The following is a 6,312-nucleotide window of genomic DNA, read 5'->3' on the forward strand; positions in this document are numbered from 1 at the left end:
GGGTGATGAAGGAGAGAGCTGTGGGTGAAGGAGAGAGACCGACCAATCACCGCCACTACCACCACCGCCACATCATGAAGAGGCTTTTTTTTCTGATGAGATTTTTCACAATTTTATTTTACGCAATTTCGCTTTTGTCAACAACATCATCATCGCTGACATCTACAACATCATCATCGTCGCTGAGATCTACAACATCATCATCATCATCACGTCTACAAACTAAAATACTTGCGAACGGACGAACGAGCAGACGTAGCTTTGATAACAATCATGCAACGAGCGGACATCATTATGTGTCTGTGTGTGTGTGTCTGTGTGTGTGTTTGTGTCTGTGTGTGTCTGTGTGTGTCTGTGTGTGTGTCTGTGTGTGTGTGTGTGTCTGTGTGTGTGTGTCTGTGTGTGTTTGTGTGTCTGTGTGTGTCTGTGTGTCTGTGTGTGTTTGTGTGTGTGTGTCTGTGTGTGTATCTGTGTGTGTGTCTGTGTGTGTCTGTGTGTGTGTGTTTAAATTACCACTAAACCACGTCTAAAATATCTAACTAATAAGCTTGTGCCGGAGGCCCCGGGGGGACAGGCGTCTATGACGTCTCCTGGCCAAACCCCAATTGGCGGAGCCAGGAGATTGAATCTCTCTACCCTCGAGGCTCCTCCAGAAACAACGAAAAGCCACTACGGGTGGCCACGTGGAATGTTCGAACGCTCACTGCGGAGGAGAGGCTGCCACTCCTCTGTCGGGAGCTGGACCGGTACCGCCTGGATCTCTGTGGCATTCAGGAGGTCCGGTGGACCGGTTCTGGCTCCTGCCACCATGAGGGGTGGACAGTCCTCTACTCGGGGCAGCAGACTGCCAAACAACAGGGTGTGGCTCTTCTTTTGAACATATGAAGGGGGCGTGGGAGCGTGGCGGTGAGGTGTGGGAAGCTGTAAGCCCCAGGCTACTTTGGGCTCGCCTTCCCATCAACCGGAGGCGAGGAATGGTGGTCGTGGTTACTTATGCCCCCACCGAAGCCGAACATCCGTGGAGGGATGCAGGCAAGGCCGATGAGTCAGATGCCTTCTATGACCTGTCACTGGTGCTGGCTAAAGTGGCCCCTCGGGATAGAGTCATCATGTTGGGTGACTTCAATGCCCGAGTTGGTCATGATGCTGGTACCTGGTCTGGAGTGATTGGTGGGCATGGGCCAGATCAGCTCAATAACAACGGTAGGAGGCTGCTAGATTGTTGTGCAGCCCATGGGCTTGTAATTACCAACACGCTGTTCCGGCATCGGCGCATCCACACAACATCATGGATGCATGCCGGGTCCAAGCAAGAACATCTGCTGGACTACATAGTGACGGACCAGCGAATGCGAGCCCATGTCCTTGACACCAGGACCTACCGTGGAGCTGATCTGCCCTCTGACCATCGACTAGTCATCTGTAAGATGCGCCTGCCATTCTTCCACTCCGGTGGTGGGTGTACACCCAGGACCCCATTCCAACCTAAAGTGGCCTGGTCTCAGTTATCTGATGAAAGTTGCAAGCGAGAATTTCATCATCGCTTGTGGCTGGGATTGGCATCGTCCCCGACTCCTCCTGATGTTGAGGGTAAATAGGCGAGGTTTAGGACCGTCACTCATGCAGCTGCAATGGCTGCTTTGGGTACGCGGTCCAGACCTCCCCAGAGACCCTGGCTGACAGAGGAGTTGTTCAGGATGGTTTAGATAAAGCGACAGGCCCACTCTCATCGGCTACAGAATCCCACGTCAGAGAATGAGGAGGCTTACCGCAGCCTTCGCTCGGAGGTTCGGAGAGCCGTGAGGCGCTGCAAGGATGGGTGGTGGTCGCGGGTTGCTGAGGAGATGGAGTCTGCCTCAGTGGCCCGCGATCACAAATCTCTGTTTAACTCCATCAAAAAAGTAACCTGCAGCGCCACACCTATTACCATCATTAGGGGAAAGAACGGTGATCCAATCTCTGACCCCCAGGAACAGGTTTGCAGATTTGCTGAGCATTTCTGTGAGGTCCTGGGGGAGGGGAAACCCCTCAGCCAGGAAAACATCGTGGCACAAAGTGAGGATGACCCTGCTGAGGCTGCGGTGCCTCAAATATTGGAAGAAGTCACCCCCTGTGAGTGGCTGGCTGAGGTGCCATCTGCTGAGGAAGTATTGAAGGTGATCCGGAGTCTGAGACCAGGAAAGGCAGCGGGCAGAGATGATCTCCCAAGCGAAATTCTGAGGGAGGGTGGCGTTTGTGCACAGACTGCCCTATATGACATCATAACAACAGTCTGGACCACTGGACGGGTTCCGCAGGATTGGAAGGATGCCCTGGTGGTCCCCCTTTTTAAGAAGGGGGACCGCACAGACTGTAACAACTACAGGGGCATCTCACTCCTCAGTGTGCCGGGAAAGGTCCTGGCAAGGATTATTCAACATCGCCTCGCCAGGCACCCTGAGGAGAGGCTTGCGGAGCCCCAATGCGGTTTCAGGAAAGGGCGGTCCTGCACAGATGCCATATTCTCTGTCCGTCTGCTACAGCAGAGGTGTAGGGAATTCCAGCAAGACCTACATCTCTGCTTTATTGACCTGTTCAAGGCCTATGATGCCATCAGTAGGCCTGGGCTCTGGGTTGTTCTTCGTGCTTTTGGAGTCCCTGACCCTCTGCTCACGCTCAGGTGTTGCATCAGCCGGTCATCTCAGTCATCTCAGTCATCTCAGTCAGTCGACCCGTGGCACCTGCTGGGTCTGCCCCGTGACCTCCTGCCAGCGGGCGTTCGACACTTCACGTGGCCTCAGGGTGCACATAGCCTGGCACAAGCGTCGTGGTGACGTCACCGCCACTTAGTGGCGAATGGCGGTTGTTGTTGTGTGTGTATGTGTGTGTGTGTCTGTGTGTATGTGTGTGTGTATGTGTGTGTGTGTCTGTGTGTGTAACTGTGTGTCTGTGTGTGTGTCTGTGTGTGTCTAGTGTGTGTGTATGTGTCTGTGTGTATGTATTACTGTGTGTATGTGTATGTATGTGTATGTATGTCTGTGTATGTGTGTGTGTGTGACTGTGTGTATGTATGTGACTGTGTGTGTGTTTCACTATGTGTGTGACTGTGTATCTATGTATGTGTATGCCTGTGTGTATATATGTGTGTATATGTATGTGTGTGTGTATCTGTGTGTATATGTATGTGTATGTCTGTGTGTGTATGTATATGTGAGTGTGTTTTTTATTATTCACATAGTGGGAGTGAGAGTTGTTGTTGTGTGTGTATGTATGTGTGTCTGTGTGTATGTGTATCTATATGTATGTGTGTATATGTATGTGTATGTCTGTGTGTGTGTATATATGTATGTGTGTGCATCTGTGACTGTGTGTTTTTTATTATTCACATAGTGGGAGTGAGAGTTGTTGTTGTGTGTGTATGTATGTGTGTGTATATGTATGTGTGTATGTATGTATGTATATGTGTATATGTATGTGTGTGTCTGTGTGTGTATGTATATGTATGTGTGTGTCTGTGTATTTATGTATGTATGTGTGTATATGTGACTGTGTTTTTTTATTATTCACATAGTGGGAGTGAGAGTTGTTGTTGTATGTGTATGTGTGTGTGTATGTGTGTATATGTGTGTGTCCGGCAAAACAACCCCCTACCTCCTCGCGGTGCCGGACGGGCAACTCTGTCGTGGACAGTGCTGTGGGGGGAGTTCCAATTTTGATTGGCTCCTCCCCTCATGGCATATGTGTCCACCACAGGGGCTAAACGGGGGCTCTGGACGGGTGCGAGGGGCTGGTAACCCCTCCACCTTCAATTAATTACCACAAAACCACGAATTAAAGTTGTAACAACTAAGCTTGTGCCGGAGGCCCCGGGGGGCCAGGCGTCTATGACGTCTCCTGGCCAAACCCCAATTGGCGGAGCCAGGAGATTGAATACCTACCCTCGGGGCTACTCCAGAAACAACGAAAAGCCACTACGGGTGGCCACGTGGAATGTTCGAACGCTCACTGCAGAGGAGAGGCTGCCACTCCTCTGTCGGGAGCTGGACCGGTACCGCCTGGATCTATGCGGCATTCAGGAGGTCCGGTGGACCGGCTCTGGCTCCTGCCACCATGAGGGGTGGACAGTCTTCTACTCGGGGCAGCAGACTGCCAAACAACAGGGTGTGGGTCTTCTTTTGAACAAAAGAATGAAGGGGGCGTGGGAGCGTGGCGGTGAGGTGTGGGAAGCTGTAAGCCCCAGGCTACTTTGGGCTCGCCTTCCCATCAACCGGAGGCGAGGAATGGTGGTCGTGGTTACTTATGCCCCCACCGAAGATGAACATCCGTGGAGGGATGCAGGCAAAGCCGATGAGTCAGATGCCTTCTATGACCTCCTGTCACAGGTGCTGGCTAAAGTGGCCCCTCGGGATAGAGTCATCATGTTGGGTGACTTCAATGCCCGAGTTGGTCATGATACTGGCACCTGGTCTGGAGTGATTGGAGGGCATGGGCCAGATCAGCTCAATAACAATGGTAGGAGGCTGCTAGATTTTTGTGCAGCCCATGGGCTTGTAATTACCAACACGCTGTTCCGGCATCGGCGCATCCACACAACATCATGGATGCATGCCGGGTCCAAGCAAGAACATCTGCTGGACTACATAGTGACGGACCAGCGAATGCGAGCCCATGTCCTTGACACCAGGACCTACCGTGGAGCTGATCTGCCCTCTGACCATCGACTAGTCATCTGTAAGATGCGCCTGCCATTCTTCCACTCCGGTGGTGGGTGTACACCCAGGACCCCATTCCAACCTAAAGTGGCCTGGTCTCAGTTATCTGATGAAAGTTGCAAGCGAGAATTTCATCATCGCTTGCGGCTGGGATTGGCATCGTCCCCGACTCCTCCTGATGTCGAGGGTAAATGGGCGAGGTTTAGGACTGTGACTCATGCAGCTGCAATGGCTGCTTTGGGTACGTGGTCCAGACCTCCCCAGACACCCTGGATGACAGAGGAGTTGTTCAGGATGGTTGAGAAAAAGCGACAGGCCCACTGTCATCGGCTACAGAATCCCACGTCAGAGAATGAGGAGGCTTACCGCAGCCTTCGCTCGGAGGTTCGGAGAGCCGTGAGGCGCTGCAAGGATGGGTGGTGGTCGCGGGTTGCTGAGGAGATGGAGTCTGCCTCAGTGGCCCGTGATCACAAATCGCTATTTAACTCCATCAAAAAAGTAACCTGCAGCGCCACACCTATTACCATCATTAGGGGAAAAAACGGTGATCCAATTTCCGACCCCCAGGAACAGGTTCGCAGATTTGCTGAGCATTTCTGTGAGGTCCTGGGGGAGGGAAAATCCCACAGCCAGGAAAACATCGTGGCACAAAGTGAGGATGACCCTGCTGAGGCTGCGGTGCCTCAAATATTGGATGAAGTCATCCCCTGTGAGTGGCTGGCTGAGGTGCCATCTGCTGAGGAAGTATTGAAGGCGATCCGGAGTCTGAGACCAGGAAAGGCAGCGGGCAGAGATGATCTCCCAAGCGAAATGCTGAGGGAGGGTGGCGTTTGTGCACAGACTGCCCTATATGACATCATAACAACAGTCTGGACCACTGGACGGGTTCCGCAGGATTGGAAGGATGCCCTGGTGGTCCCCCTTTTTAAGAAGGGGGACCGCACAGACTGTAACAACTACAGGGGCATCTCACTCCTCAGTGTGCCGGGAAAGGTCCTGGCAAGGATTATTCAGCATCGCCTTGCCAGGCACGCTGAGGAGAGGCTTGCGGAGCCCCAATGCGGTTTCAGGAAAGGGCGGTCCTGCACAGATGCCATATTTTCTGTCCGTCTGCTACAGCAGAGGTGTAGGGAATTCCAACAAGACCTACATCTCTGCTTTATTGACCTGGTCAAGGCCTATGATACCATCAGTAGGCCTGGGCTCTGGGTCGTTCTTCGTGCTTTTGGAGTACCTGACCCTCTGCTCACGATCATTAAGGACCTTCATGATGGTGAGCGGGCCCGGGTAAAACTACGTGGCCGGGAGTCAGAGCCATTCCCTGTACACCTTGGGGTGCGACAGGGATGTCCTCTGGCTCCCACATTATTTAACATCTATTTTGACCACGTAGTTCGTGAAGCCTTCAATAGCTGTACCGGGGGAATCTCCATATGGTACAGATATAATGGGAGGCTAATCGATGCCCGGGTGCGGTCAAGGGATGGCTCCCTATTGCTCAACCACGTTATGTATGCTGATGACTTGGTAATAGCTGCTCAGTCAGAGGAGGAGTTGGAGACGCTGCTGCTGAGACTGGAGCGTGCCACTAAGAGGTGGGGCCTTACCATCAGCCCCACCA

The sequence above is a fragment of the Petromyzon marinus genome, unplaced genomic scaffold (assembly GCF_048934315.1).
Source record: "Petromyzon marinus isolate PM22_M1 ecotype Great Lakes invasive population unplaced genomic scaffold, UKy_Petmar_22M1.pri1.0 PM_Scaffold_221, whole genome shotgun sequence".
In the NCBI taxonomy this organism is placed as follows: domain Eukaryota; kingdom Metazoa; phylum Chordata; class Hyperoartia; order Petromyzontiformes; family Petromyzontidae; genus Petromyzon; species Petromyzon marinus.